At 47.8% G+C, this 15574-nt stretch overlaps 1 protein-coding gene across 1 annotated transcript in view; it reads left to right on the plus strand.

Annotated features, from left to right (window-relative positions):
• Positions 1-15574, plus strand: part of FGF2 (fibroblast growth factor 2) — a gene marked incomplete at both ends in the record, with an annotated part of 46964 nt that overhangs the window by 18855 nt on the left and 12535 nt on the right. The gene's annotated exons all lie outside the window — the stretch shown is intronic.

Consider the following 15574-nt stretch of genomic DNA (forward strand, 5'->3'; position numbering starts at 1 on the left):
TGGCCCTGTGGATCCCTGGGGTGTCTTTTCGGGGTGATTCTCAATCTGGCAAGAGGCAGGGAACGTAGGAAAACAGCAGGGCCGCGCCGGTGGCCCCGGGAAGGAAGCACATGGGGTAGTTGTGATTTTAGGCTCCTCTTTTGGGAGGGAGGTGTAAGTACCAGAGCCAGGAGCTATTTGCTTTGCCACGTGTGTACCCATTTTATGACATTTACAGAGCTCTTTATGGCAGTCTACTGTGTGCTTCAATGGGATGACTCAGCATGAGCACTGCCTCGGGAGGAGAAGACTTCCCTCCTAATGCTCTCCGCGGCCCTGCCCTTGTGCAGCCCACACAACTAATTGCTTGGGGCAAAACATAACTTTATTTTTCTTTGGTGTGTGTGTGTGTGTGTGTGTGTGTGTGTGTGTGTGTGGTACTGGGGATAGAAACCAGGGGCATTCTACCTCTGAGCTATCCCCTTAGCCCCGTGTTTTGAAATGGTCTCAGTAAGTTGCAGAGGGCCTCACTAAGTAGCTGAGGCTGGCGGGGAACTGCAATCCTCCTGTCTCAGCCTCCCGAGGGCAGGGGTTATAGGCATGGGCCACCATGGCTCGGCTTAGTTCTTTTTGCAGTGCTGGGCATGAAACTCAGGGCCTCGTATGGGCTGGCAAGTGCTCTACTGCAGACGTACAGGCTCAGTCCTGATACTACTTCTTTTCTTAATGTATCTTAAATTTTAACTGACACACAGCTGTATGTATGGAGTACCGTGTGACATTTCAGTGAGTGTGTACAGCGTGTACCAACCAACTAAATCTGGGTGATGAGTATGTCCGTCTATTATTTCAAATATTATTTTTATTTTTTGTGGCACTAGGGATTGGACTCAGGCACATGCTACCTCTGAGCTACACCTCCAGTTTTATATTCCTTTTTATTTTGAAACAGGTTTTGCTAAGTTGTTGAGAGTCTCACTACTTGCTTGGGCTGTTCTCAAACCTGTGAGCCTCTGGCTGGGTTTACACAGGTACGATGCCACTCCTGGCTACCTCAGATGCTTAGCACTTCTTTTTATTGGGAACATTCAAAATCTCCTCTGCTAGCTCTTTTGAACTGTCCAGCTAGTTGCTGTCAACTGTAGTTATCCTATGTTGCCGTAGTGCATGAGAAGCCATCCTTCCGCTCCACCTGGTGCTCTGTGCCCTTTAATCCTCTCCTCTCTCTCCCTGTGCCCTTCCCCCACTCTAGCAATCACGATTCCACTCTTGTTCTTGTTGTTACTAGGGATAGAACCAGGAGCATTCTACCTCTGACCTCTACCCCCAGCACTATTTTATTTTTTATTTTGAAACAGGATCTAAGTTGCGGAGGGAGGGTTTAAGTTGCTGATAGCCATCAACCTGCGATCCTCCTGTCTCATCCTTCCAAGGACCCACACCTGGCTTCACTACTCTACTCTTGGTCCTGCAACAGCAAACTGTCAGCTTCTGCATGTGAGAATACGTGCTATGTGTTTTCCTGTGCCTCATCTATTCAGTTAACACAATGCCCTCCAGCTCCATCTATTCTGCTACAAATGGCAGGATTTCCTTCTTCTTCAGAGCTAAAGGCATTCCCTTCTCCGTGCCACCCTCCCCATCCCCTCGTCCTCCAGCAGACGCTTGTCTTCACATCCTGGCTGCTGTGGATGACGCTTCAGTGAACGTGGGGCTCAGGCATCTCTTTAGCTGTCCACGTCATCTCTATGGCGGCGTGCGGTCGCTGCGTTCCAGGGCAGTTCTGTCTCTGGTTCTTTGAGGAACCCACATGCTGTTTTCCATACTGGCTGCGCTGATTTACAGCAGTACCCGCAGTGTGTGACAGTCTGCCCTTCTTGAAATTCTGGCCAGTATCTGGTATTTTTGACTCTCAGATAACAGTGAGGATACTGTCTTAGCACTGTCTCAACCACCTGGGCCTGTCTTGATGGCAAGCCATGAGAAAATACTAGCTCCAGCAGTCAGTGACATTAGGCTTAGGGCTGCTGGACTCTGAGCCCCGGACACTGGGTGGCCTTGGCCAAAGCAGCTTCGAAACCTAGGACCCAGTTCTTTAACTTTGACTGAAAACCCTGCATGGTTTCTCAGAACCAAGCACTGAGGATTTCTGACTCAAATTATAGAGAAAATTCAAGGAATCAGAATGGGGGAAGGACTGATGCCATCAAATGTAGATGTGCTGTCAGAGGAACATGAACCCAGAAAAGAGGACCTCCTGTCAGGCTTGTCCCCGGAGAGAAACAGAGGGTATCTCACAGCTGTTTCATCCCACAGCAGAAAAATACACAAGGTTAGGCTGTCAGCCAAAATGTGTCCCTAAGAAGTATGACCAGCTGAAGAGCAGAGTTAGCATAACAAGCAGGGCCCGGCTTTCTAAGTGGGAGACTGGACATGATTCCTTAACGAGAAGGCATTTAACGCTGATTTGTGTGTTTGGAGTTCTGGACATTGAAGCCAGGGCCTCACACCGGCTAGACATTCGGCACCTTGGGCTTCCTCACTTGGCAGCTGGGGCCAGCAACCTCGGTCCCGGCCAGTGGACATTGTCTCTGAGGGTCGTAGACTGGCACAGGGTCATATACCATGTATCCTCATTTTATTGCTTCTCCAGGTGTCTTTCTACCAGTTTTGTTATTACCAAGCTCAACTCCTGAACACACGCTGGTTTTTCCCTTCTCATCTTTTACCCCAATCCAGACTTCATCTGTGTCTTCCTTTGTTCTTAGCTTCTCTGCTACCAGGAAAATCTATATTTTTATATCCAAACATGAATGATTGTATAGCTTTTCAGTATTCCTTTCAGTATTCCTTTTATTATTTTATTCTTTTTATTATTTATTTATTTTGGTGGTGAGGGATTGAATCCAGGGGTTTTCTACCTCTAAGCTACATCCTCAGTCCTTTTTTAATTTTCTGTTTTGAACCAGGGTCTCACTAGGTTTCTGAGGGTCTTGCTAAATTGCTGAGGCTGGCTGGCCACGAACCTGCAAGCCTCCTGCCTCAGACTCCCAAGCACTGGGATTTACAGGCTTGTGCCACCAGACCCATACACGCACTGCTTCCAGTCTGAGGTGTTTCTTACCAAGAACCTGCAGTGTGTTTATAATTCTTGTCTTTTTCTAGGGTCATTTTTCTTACTCCACCCTCTATTCATACAACTCTGGTTTTCACTGTGGTCCATCATCCACCCTCCAGAATCTGAGTGAGGAGGGAATTCTCGTAAGAAAGTTCATCGGGTTACAAATGTCTTGGACAACGATGCAAAGCAAAGAACGCTTTTGTTACTGCCCTTTGTGCCTTTGACAATTTGGAAGGATGAAAAAGGGCAGTAAAGCAATGTTTTGGAGGCTCAGTGAGGCCCCGCTCGGCCTGTGCACGTCCTCCGTGTTCGGACGGCCCGTCTGCGTTCACTCTGTTCCCGCGCTCACGGGGCCGGGTGGCTGCACGCCCCGTGTCTAGTTACCGTCGCCGAGTGGACGGGCGCCCGTGCATGTTGCACTTGGTACGCCGCGAGCCTTTGCAAACGTTTGTGGGGTGGAGAGCACAGCAAATCCCAGTCCGTCTGCAGCCTCCTGGAACTGAAGTGGCCGGTGCTTCAGAAGCAGGTGACAGGAAGAGTGCTCTTGTACAGCCAGTGGGAAGGACTCAGAGCATTGCTTCATGATTCTCTCCCCATTGAGACAGACGCTTGCTAAGCATGCAGGACTAGTGCTCCAACCAGGCACCGTGCTGCACACCTGCAATCCCAGCTACACAGGAGGCGGAGGCGGGAGATGGCCAGATCGAGGCCAGCCTGGGCCACTTAGTAAGACCCTGTCTCAAAAGAAAAAATAAAAAGGGTGGAGATTGTAGCTCTGCGGCAGAGTGCCCCTGGGTTTAGTCCCCAGTACAACAAATAAGCAAAAAACCAAATATAAACTTGTGCTTTCAATACTGAGGCTAATTTGGGTGAACGGGGGCTTGGCTAGTCATAGTGATATCAAAAAAACCCTGCTCTTTCCGCATAGAATGCCCCGGGAACAGGGGAAAAGAAAGCCAGCCTATCTTCTCTTTTGTGGATCTTTAAGACCTTTGGATCTAATAAGATTTTATGTGTTATTACATTTTAGTAGTGACATCTAAGACATTAAACGGATAGCATTCTGCTCGCACACGGAAGCGCAGTTTCATAGTTTTATAGTGGTAAACAGATGCATCGGCGGAGGTTTACCAAACATATCCAGTTATCCACTAAAATCATGTATTTATTGATTGTGGTACTGGGAATTGAACTTAGTGAGGCCCCAGGGATATGCTCTCTCTGAGCTAGTACCTCTCCCAGACCTATTTCATTTTTTAATTGTTTAAAACAGGGTCTCACTAAGCTGCGGGCGGTCTTGCTAAGTTGCTGAGGCTGCCTCAAGCCTGCAATCCTCTTGTCTCAGCCTCTCAAGTACTGGGATTACAGACTGTGCCACTGCACTTAGCCACTAACATTATTTTAATGGCCGTTCGGTTCCATTCCAAAGGCGTGGCATTTCTGGGAAACCAGTTGCACTGTTCAGCCTCAGTAACAGAGATGATGTAAGGAAATGGTCAGTATGTTGTTGGGAGAGGAACTGGCCCCACCGTGTCGGCTTTCAACCATAGTTTCAAGAATGTAGAGACCCAGCTCTGGAGCAGCCCACCAGCCCATGCACGTCCACCTCCGGGCAGCTGCTTCTGTGGGTGGGAGCTTGGTGTCCTGCGCGCCTGTGTAATTCCTTTGAATTCTAAGCTCTGCTGAAGAAGGGGCCCTGTTTCCCACTGGAGACTTGGAGGCACAGGAGCCTTCCAAGTTCCTCCCAAGTCCACCCAGCCCATCATGCAGGGGACGCGGGAAGGACTTTCCCTGCGAGGCCTCAGCAGTTTGGAGCTGGGCCGAGCTGGAGCTCTTGGCTGGAAGGCCGGTTTTCCAAAGCGGAGGCTGCAGGGACGCTCATGATCGAGAGACGTGCCGCCGGGACCTTTTGCATGGGAGTCACAGAAAACGCTCTTGTCTCCAGTCTGCTTTGAAAGGTGTTTTCCTAATGATTTTCTCACCCAAACAGAATGGCTGTGTGGGAGAGAGCCGAATGACTGCAAGGCTCTGCAGCTTCCCTTCCCCGCCCGGCCTGCGAGCCGCCCCGGCTCCTCCTCCCCGGGCGCACACACACCGCTCTGTTTCTCTTCTGGAGCAGCCTGAATTGTGTGATTTTTGGTAGATGAATGCAAACCCTTCAATCCAGAAAGAAGTGCCAGGAACACAAACAGCCCAGCTAATTGGCACCACCCCCGGGGGAGGTACGCGGCCAACCACGCTGGTCACATTATCTCCGTGGGGCACTTAGCATTGAGAGAAACCTCAGCGCTCTCCAGCCATCCAAGGGCAATTGAAAAAGGAAGCGGGACTGGCCAAGAAAAGGCTGGCCTGGGGAGGTGCGCCAGCCTTGGCTGGGCGGGGGGTGGGGGCTGGATTATTTGCAAAAAAATACTTGCTGGAGACAGCTTATATTTGGGGCCAGTTCTTTTCTGAGTTGCTTATGGTCTTGGGGTACTCTAGCCAGGCTAAGAGCCTTCACAGGGATTTCAAAGCAGTGACCCACAAGCTAGGTGCCAGTCACAGGTGTGTGTGTGTGTGTGTGTGTGTGTGTGTGTGTGTGCGTGAATCTTGGCTGCCCCTGTAGTTTGGATACGTGTTCTACACTTTGCCATAGTTCCCACTCTTCCTTACCTTTCTTAGTTTTAACCACAAATCTGCTTTTTTAAAAAAAATATATTGCTCAGATGATCCCCGGAGGGCTTTTTTGTCTGCTGCCTCACTTTTTAATTAGTTAATTAATGTAAGATTTTTTTTTTTTTTTTTTTTTTTTTTTTTTTTTTTTTTGCTACTGAGGATTGAACCCAGGTGAATTCAAACTCTGAGCTATACCCCCATGCTTTTTTATTTTTTATCTGGAAACAGGTTCTCACTAAGTTCCTGAGGCTGGTCTTGAACCTACAACCCTCTTGCCTCGGCCTCCCAAGTACTGGGATTACAGGTGTGTACCACCGCAGGCAGCTAGATTGTTTTTAAGGGAAACTTTAGGTTCAAAGCAAAATCAAGAGGCTAGAGCAGAGATGTCTCATTTGTCTCTGGCCCCACACCTGTGGGCTAACTTCCCCACTATAGCAGTGCCTTTGATGCAGCCACTGGGACTGAACTAACACATTAGCACCAGCCCAAGAGCATGTGTGCACGCTTCGTGAGCCACGCTTGTGTGCTGTGTTCTGTGGGTTTGGACAAAGGTCTGAGGTCTGGTATCTATGTTTCAGTATCATACATACAAAGCATTTTTCACTCTCCTAAGAATTCTCTGATCTAGCCAGACATGGGGCGCATGCCTGTAACCCCAGCACTTGGGAGGCTGAGACAGGAGGATCGCACGGGTTCGAAGCCAGCCTCAGCTATGTAGTGAGGCTCTCAGCAACTTAGTGAGACCTTGTTTCCAAATAAAATATAAAATGGGTCTGGGAGTATAGCCCAGAGGTAGAAAGCCTCTGGGTTCCACCCCCAGTACCACCAAAAAAAAAAAAAAAAAAAAAGCAATAACACGATAGATATCGTGCACCTCTTATGCCACCCTCACCCTCAGTAGCTCAGCCAGGATATCGACAGCCACACGTCAGGGTCCACACACAGCCTCACAGACTTCCCTGCATCCCTTTCAAAACTCCACCACTCCTGGCGACCACCTGCTTGTTCTCCCCGTTTGTCATTTCCTGGGCATCTTATTTTTAGAAGCAATTCTCCAACCATCAGCCTCTGGGGAACGGGACCATTTAACACATAAGGGGTGGACGACTTTCCCAGGTGGGAGCCAGGAATTTGCAGATACACGCACTCGGCGTGGCCTTGCATTGCTGCACCAGGAGACAGCGGGGGTCTCAAGGTCCAGATTGCTGAGGTCCAGCTCTGCGGCTAGACCCAGAAGATGCTTCTGCCAGAGGTTCATGGGATTTTTCCGCCTGCGTAGGCCACCCCTGCAGAGCTGGCCTAGGAGTACCCTAGTGGCAGAGTGTTTCTGCTGGGAAAGGCCAGTTCCGAGGCTGGCTGTGGCCCTGGTATGGGGGACGGAGCGGAGAGGGTTGTCAGAGCCACCCCCATAGCTGTTCACTGACCAGGGGGACTGCGGACGCTCCCTGCTCTTCCCCTTAGGCAGCTGGTCTTGGCTGCCCTGCAGCTTGGCTGTGACCCCGCACCAGCCCTGGAGCTTCTGGAGCTCTGGAGGTTTAAAGTAGCTTCATTTTATTCCCTTGCTGTCCGTCTGTCTTCATTGCCTGATGCTACCATATTTGAAAAAAAAATTACTGTCATTCTTAAACAGCTGTGCTGTGGGAAGAATCAGGAATCGGGTCTGCCGTGGTTCATGGGTCACATTCCACTTGACTTTATCTGTAGCCCAGCTAGCCCCGGTATGTCTATTTTAGGGTGTGGAGTACTAAATCTACTGGAGTGGAGGGAATTGGTTTTGATGAACCAAAATTTCCTGTAATAGACTTGTTTGGGGGCATAAATAAGCTGTACAGTTTTAGATTTTTTATTGCATAAATTAAGTGGCCTGTCTTAGATATAAAACAATAAGGCAAGATATTTGGTATTTAAAATGTGTTATATTATACTTACTCTTAATGAAACCATATTAAATATTGATAGTTTTGAAGTCTTGGATTCCCATGATAAAACCATGTTCTGCTTATAGTCATAATAATTCATGTACAATAAAATTTAATGAACTTACACAATCATGTCCTGACCAGGGAATGATGAAGGAATTTGTGAATTTTCTTTTACTTCTCTTCCTTCCCCTTCACTTTCCTCCTCTTTCTGTCCTCCTCCTTGTCTTCCCCTGCGTTCAGTCCCCACTGGGTTGGTCTATCTGTTCCTCCTCCTCTCCTTTCCCTTCTCCTTCTTCTTTCTGGTATTGGGTATTGAACCCAGGAATGCTCCATCACCAAGTTTCATCCCCAGCCCTATCTATTCATTTATTGATGCTGGCTTTGAACTTGCTTACTATCCTCTTGCCTCAGTCTCCTGAGTAATGGGACTATAGGCATGTACCACCTTGCGTGACCAAATAGTGGGTTTCGAATCAATTTTACCTCCCTCCCTCCCTCCATATATATTATGCTGTTTTAAATCTAAAAGTTGCCAGACATTTTAATGAACTCTGGTGTCTTCCTGGGGTTTGGATATTTAATGTTCTCCAAAGCTCATGTGTTGAAGGCATGGCCCCAGCCTTGAGCCACTATGGGAGGTGGAGCCTGCAGGAGGCATGGTCCAGGGGACCAGGAAGCAGGTCACTAGGTCATGCCCTAGAGGACCATATCGGGACACCGGCCGCTCCCCAGTCTTCCCTTCCTGGCCACCATGATGTGAGCGGCTGTGGTCCACCACGAGCTCCTGCAGAGATGGTCAGCCTCACCCCAGGCCCAGAGTGTCAGGGCCATGTGTCCAGGGACTGAAACTCCTGACACCACAAGCTAGAACAAAACCTTCCCTCCTTTTAAGTTAATTTTCTTAGGTATTTTGCCACAACAATGGAAAGCTGGCTAGCACATTTCGGACATTTTTCTCTATAAACTTTAATTAGCCTGTTGAGTTGCAAAGGGAGCAGGATGTGTGGTTCTGTGGTTCCAGGATAATATATAAAATAAAATAGTAAAATAAAAGGTTTTTTTAGTTAGAGGAGCTGTGTAAACCTAGTCATGATTGTTCAAATACATTAAGATGATCTTTGTTATTTACCAAATTACGACTGTGGTTACTCCATATACATGGATGGAGGTTTGAAGTTTTTCCTTCTCAGCAAATGAGTTTCTTTTGTTACCAGCTCTTTTGTCCATGTACTCAAAGGTTTTCAATGTTTGATCTTCAGCATTGTATTAGAGAACTCCTAACTGGAGAAAAAAAGCCAGGGATTATGCACTGGAATTGAAAATCAGTTACGGCTGGGTTTTTGTTACAAGGAGACTCCTAAGCCTGGTGTGTTTCTTGTGACAGTAACCTGCCACAGCTTTCTTTCACTAACAAAAATACATGAGAGAAATCAGCTTGAGGGAGGGGAGGTTTGTTCTGGCCCATGGTTTCAGAGGTTTTAGTCTATGGTTGCTTGCACCTCCTAAAGCTCACTAAGCTATGAACATGTAAAGGAATTGATTTATCTGCTGATGAGGTCAGTGCCCCATGATCCAGTCACCTCCCAAGGCTCCGCCCTGTGCATTGCTGCATGGGAAACCAAAATTTTGCCACTTTGGGGACCCACACATAAGCTTTAAAGGTACAAACCACAGCTAGGTGCAGTGGCGCACTCCTATAATCCCAGTACTTAGGAGGCTGAGACAGGAGGATCATAGATTCAAGGCCAGACTTGGCTAGGGGTGCTGCTCAGAGATAGAATACCCCTGAGGTCAATCCCCATAACCCATCCCCTTCCAAACAAGATACAAACCATAACACTGGATTAATTAATTTTTGACTCAAAAACATAATTCCATTGGAAAGCTAACCTGCTCTCACATAATGAAGATGGCTGGTGTATGTACACACTTGTCATCTGTAGAACAGTAGAATTAACCTTGACGTACAGTTTAGATGACTGCTTTCTGATCATCTGAGTGTACTAGGTTGAGAGATTTTGTTTGCTTGGGTTTCAGGTTACTTAAGTGAGAAAGCATCAATTACTGGCCCCATTAAAGGAAAATCACGCAGCTGCCACTAGACTCCACGAAGGGAGGGGCTGTGCAGTTCCTCACCACTGCTCTGTTTCTAGTTTCCAGAGAAGTGTCCCACACGTGCCAGGCGCCCACCCTGCACAGGCATCAGTGGCGAGCGTAGGGCGAGACTGAGGACCGTGTGCGCCTGGGTCTTTCTTCTGCAACATTCTCTTGGGAATAGTGAAGCTACCGATTTAGTCTATAGGTAAAGAACTGGCCTCCCTGTGGGAAGATGTCATATCACCCAGAGTTATGTTTTTAAAAATGTTCCAGCTACATTATGTGGGTCATACCTGCCCTCTCCTATCCTAGATGATATCATGTTCTGGGTCACATACAACGTCTTCTAATAAATAAATAAATCCCTAAACCTCAAAGCAAAGCAGGAAGGGTAGGAGACCAACCTGTTTGAGTGCCAAGACCGTTTACACACATACACATCCAGCCAGTGGGAGCCATGCGCCTTGGCTGTTTCGTCCATCAGGTGAGGTTAGCTCAGCTGGGGACTGGCGGCCCGATCTGAGCAGGGTGGGCTCCGGGATCCGTCCTCCACTGAAAGCGCTCACTCTCACACCCCCCTTGCGGCTGGAGTGGCACCCTCGCCATGATGTCTTCCCACCTGCGAACACACAGCTCCCCCTTAAGTCTTAAAATAAATGACCTTCAGTGAACTTTTACAATTTTTTTCTGAAAAAAGTTCTAGATATGTTTTATTTATTTATTTTTGTAGGTTTTAAAATTTTTATTGGTGCACTGTAGTCTCACATCATACCGTGGACCATGTTGGCAATGGCATGCGTTCACGCTGTTCCTGGTGCCCCACCCTGCTTCCCCTCTCCCTCCCTCTCCACACTTCCACACTGAGTGTCCAGGTTAACAACGTTATATCCACATGTGTACACACAGTCGCGTGGAGCTTTTCCATAAAGGAGCCTCAGCCTTCTTGCTCCCCTCCCCTTCCTTCCTGGCCTGGCTGAGGTTTCCCTCCATTGTCTGGAGTCCCTCTGGTATCCCCGACTCCCTAGCTCGAGCGCACATGTCCCCTCTCTGTCTGTGCTTGGCTGGTCTCACTCAACGCAAGCGGCAGCATTCTGTGATCACGGTTACAGTTAACAGTTCCCGTAGTTTTCTGTGGGTGCGGAGGAGCCCTGTTGCCTTCCACACAGTCTTAGATTCAGCAACTGTGCTCAGTCACATCCAGTGATAGTCCGTCTGCATTTTATCTTGACTTTTAAAAAAATCTTCTTACTTACTTTTAAGCGTACAAAAAATTACAAGGATTTTGCGCTTTCTCTGTGTCTTCACTTGGCTTTCTCTGAGGTTAATTTATACACAATTGTGGCACCGTTGTCGAAACTGAGAAACCACTGCAAACGGCAGAGTCTGTTTAGACTTCACTCTCTCCCCAGTGTCCTTTCTCTGTTCCAGGATCCAATACAGAATATCGTGTTGCCTGTGGTCTCTTAATTTTTAATGTAGAAAATGGTTCCATCTGCAAATAGTAACAGTTTTACTCCTGAGTTTTCAATTCTGTATGTATGTGTGTAGGGGGTATTAATTTTTTTGTGTGCATTAAGTGTGTCTATGCATTAGGTATATGTGTATCAGATGTGTATACATTAGATGTGTGGGTGTCTCGGAGTATAGGGGTGTGTGTGTATCAGGTTATGTGTATCAGTTGTGTGTATCAGGTGTATGTGTCTCTATTGGGTGTGTGTGTATCAAGTGTGTGTATAGGGGTGTGTGTATCAGGTGTATGGGTATTAGGTGTGTGTTTCTGTGTGTGTCTCTGTGTGTGTCTCAGGTATATGCATGCCATGGATGTGTGTGTATTAGATGTCTGTCTGTGTATCAGGTGTATGTGTATTAGGTGTGTGTATATCACCTGTGTGTATTAGGTATATGTGTCTGTGTGTGTATCATGGATATGTGTATCAGGTGTGAGCGTATCAGGTGTGTGTCTCTGTGTGTATTGGGGTGCATGTATTAGGGGTGTGTGCATATTAGATGTGTGTATCATGGGTGTGTGCATTAGGTGTGAGTGTATCAGGTGTGTGTGTGTCTGTGGTGTTGGGATGTGTGTTAGGGGTGTGTGGGAGTCAGGTGTGTATCTGTGTATCAGGTGTGTGAGTGTCTTGGGTGTGGGTGTGTATCAGGTATGTGTGTGTTTGGGGGGGTGTGCGTCGTAAGGCGCGTGTGTCTCTGTGTGTGTGCCTGGCCGCTCGGTCTCCCACTCTGCTCACTCTCCCCCCGTGCAGTCGGCCCCTCGGGCCGGTCCCTTGGCTCGGCTTGGGCCCCTACCACTGTCCATCCCGGCCTGGGCTGGGCTCGGCGTGCTCCCAGGGCAGCCATGTTTGTGTCTGTGTCTCTTCATGGATCTCCGGGTTCCCACAGCTGGCTATCCTCTGGATCTGTGTGGGGCTCCCCAGGCACCCCCACCTTGGCAGGCCCAGGGTCGCCTCCCCACCCCTCCCCTGTGCACCCGCGAGGCCCTCCCCGTCCCCCGAGACGGCCCAGGGCCTGGCGTCTGACCCTGCTTCTCCCCCCCCTAGTCCCACCCTTCAGGTCTCCTTGATGACCTTCCCTCCTACTTGCACTGGGAGCTCTCACCCAATCCCTGCCCACACCCCCAGAGTGCTCCTGGGCGTGCAGGGCAGCTGGCCCTCGCCCAGCCCCGGCCCTGCAGCCCAGTCCTCTCTGTTCTCCTGCCCGGCGGCCCGACAGCCCGGATGGTGGCGGGCCTTCTTTCTCCGTTAGTTGTCTGTCCTGATTATCTCCATTCTGTCTGTCCTGATTAGCTCCCGCCAGCCCCTCCGCCCAGTTCTGCTGCCTCCAGGGCCCCACGCCTCCCTCCGGGCGGGGCAGGTGCCTCCCCAGCGCCCACAGCCTGCGAGCCCTCCAGGAGCTCCGGTGGCACCTGCGGTCCTGAGTAGTGCACGTCAGGCCTCTTCCCTCAGCAGGGCTTTGGTTCTTCGGGGCCAAGGACCAAGGCCGTATTTCCTCTGTGCCGCTTACTGCTCAGCACAGCCGTTACTAGTAAATGTTATCAACGTAAGGAGTAAATGTCACTATTCTGGAAATTCTGACTTGACTATTTTCAAAAACCAAACTCTTTCACCGAGGATGAACCTACGTAGGGCAGCTTCCCTGTTCATGTAAATGGGAGGGTACTGGGTGTGACAGTGTCGGCAAACTGGTATTTCATTCTACTTATTTTGGTACAAGGGATTGAACTTAGAGGAAGTATACCTCTGACCTACACCCCCAGCCCATTGTGGTTTTTGAAATAGGTTTTTCTAAGTTGCTGAGGCTGGCCTTGAACTTGTGATCCTTCTGTCTCAGACTCCCAAGTACTGGATTAGAGGTGTGTACCATCATGCCCAATGGGTATTTTATGATTCTAAAGTTTATCATCCTTGAACCTAATCAAGAAAAAATAATGCAGACTCTGGAGAGAACTCCAGAATAGACGTTCCACAGTATTTTTGGCAATGGTAGTAACATTAAATAATTTGTGTTTTGGGTTACATGGTGCAGCTATAATATATCGCATACTAATGGTCCGAGCACTTGGGGATCGAGTGGCTGGCTGACAGTGAGGTTCCATGCTTTGCTCACATAGCTGAGGCACTTTAGGGGGGCCGTGTCAGTTTCCCTTTGCTAAAGATTTTTAAGTAAACCTTGGACAGTTGTTTGTCATGGGTACTGTAGATTTTTTAAGATACAATTGTGTAATCATAGGATTGAGTGACCACTAGGATTTTTTCTAGTAGTGAGATTATTCAATTTTGTGGCCTATAGCTTTTGCCTTTATGTTACAACAGCAAGAAGCGGACATTTAAGCTTGGATGGCACTGGTTTTCTATTTTAGTGCCTACTGAATTTAGCATCAGCGTTGGAAAGCCAGGAAGCCTGTGTTGATCCAGACCCGGCCCTCGCGCGCTCCCCGGTGCCGACGTGCGGCTCTGTCTTGCTCGGTCCTAGGGTCTGATGGCTTTGCTCCGTAGGTCACTAAGCCTTAAGTGGGATTGGCTGTTGTGTCCTTCCTTATGGAGTCAGCCCGGTACGGAACAAGAGGAAAGCTAACTGGACGGCCGTAGATGTGGTTCCGGGGACTATGCCGCCCAGGGGCTTGAGTTCTGACTGGCTGAGGTTCGTCAGGCCGTAGAATCTGCAAATATCGCAAGAGCCTGCCTGGGATGCTAACATCGTTCCCACTGCTGCAGGCCACCGCTACCCAAACCCAGTTCTGATGACCCGCGAAAGGCCCTCGCTCACCTTTCATTCTAACACAAAGAACGGCTCCTTATTACTTAGAGAATACCTTATTAATCTCTATGATCCAAACCATATAGGTAAGACCTCACGTATTACAGTGCATTAGCCCTGTACGAATGGGGAAATATTAAGTTTAACGTTTCTGGACCAAGATGGCTGTTAATGTCTGTACAATGCCCACTCAACATGGTAAACTGGGATACACAGCTAAAGTTTTCAAAAATTCAAATTATATATATATATATAATGTATATATAATTTATAATATAGCATGTATATAATATACGTATATATTTGTATTTATATAAAAAGACTAATAATAGCAGTATGTTATGCGGCAGCAGCAGCAGATAGGCTCTGCAGTCATCTGATCAAATTTGCAGAGGCATCTTTTTAAGTGAGGGAAAGTTTCCAGTGGATGTGAAGATAGCGCTCAGTCTAACAACTGCACGGCCCCTGCCCCAGCCCAGCAGCAGCTGGCGGCAGCCGTGTTCACCCCCCCTTTCCAAAGCCCCTTCCCCTTCCTACCACCGAGTTATTCTGAAGTATAGTCTAGACTAGGTTATTTTATCAAGTCATTTAACCATGACACAAGTCCCACATAAGTGATATGTATCTATATATTAGATAATAAGTTAACACTCACCCCAAAGATAAAGACTTTACGAATACTCATAATTTTATTCTATGCATAACAATATAGAACCTCCCTTAGAAGCATAAAGTATCATCTAAAATGCTTCTGATGGACTTCCATGTTTTTACAGTCAGCTTCTTCTAATTCGATTCAAGTGAGGTCCACATGTTGCTTTTGGTCGACGCCTCTACATTCCTCTACATTCCTCTCCCTCCTCGATTCATGGGTATCATTATTTTCATAGTCATGTTTAATTTGGCATACAGTTGCATTTTATTTTAGATTATTTTAAAGTTCACACAATGATAACATTGTTACATTCTTATAATAAAAATCCTATATACTTAAGAAAAATTAAATATCAAAAAGTATATGGAGAGCCAGGTGTGGTGGTGCAGGCTTGTGATCCCAGCATTTGGGAGGCTGAGACCGGAGGATCGCGGTTCGCGGACAGCCTCGGCTACTTAGCAAGGCCCTTCGCAACTCAGTGAGACCCTGTTGCAAGAAAATAAAAAGACTAAAAAATAGGGCTGGGGGTGTAGCTCGGAGGTTCAATGCCCCTAGATTCCATCCCCAGTACCACACACACACACAAAAAAAAAAGTATATGGAAATAAAAATTTAAAAATGTTTTGGTACTGGGGATTGAACTCAGGGCATTCTACCTTGAGCTAAACCCCCAGCCCATTTTCACTGTTTTGATTTGAAACTGGGTCTTGCTAGGTTGCTGAGCGTCCCACTATATTGCTGATGTTGACCTTGAACCCACGATCCATTCTGTCTTAGCTTCCCAACTACTAGGATTGCAGGTGCGTACCACCAAAATAGCACTTTTAATTCATCCCCAAATAACTGTTAACTCTGGGCTGAGTTTGTTTCGTAGTT

The sequence above is a fragment of the Muscardinus avellanarius genome (genome assembly GCF_963383645.1).
Source record: "Muscardinus avellanarius genome assembly, chromosome: 6".
NCBI classification, from domain to species: domain Eukaryota; kingdom Metazoa; phylum Chordata; class Mammalia; order Rodentia; family Gliridae; genus Muscardinus; species Muscardinus avellanarius.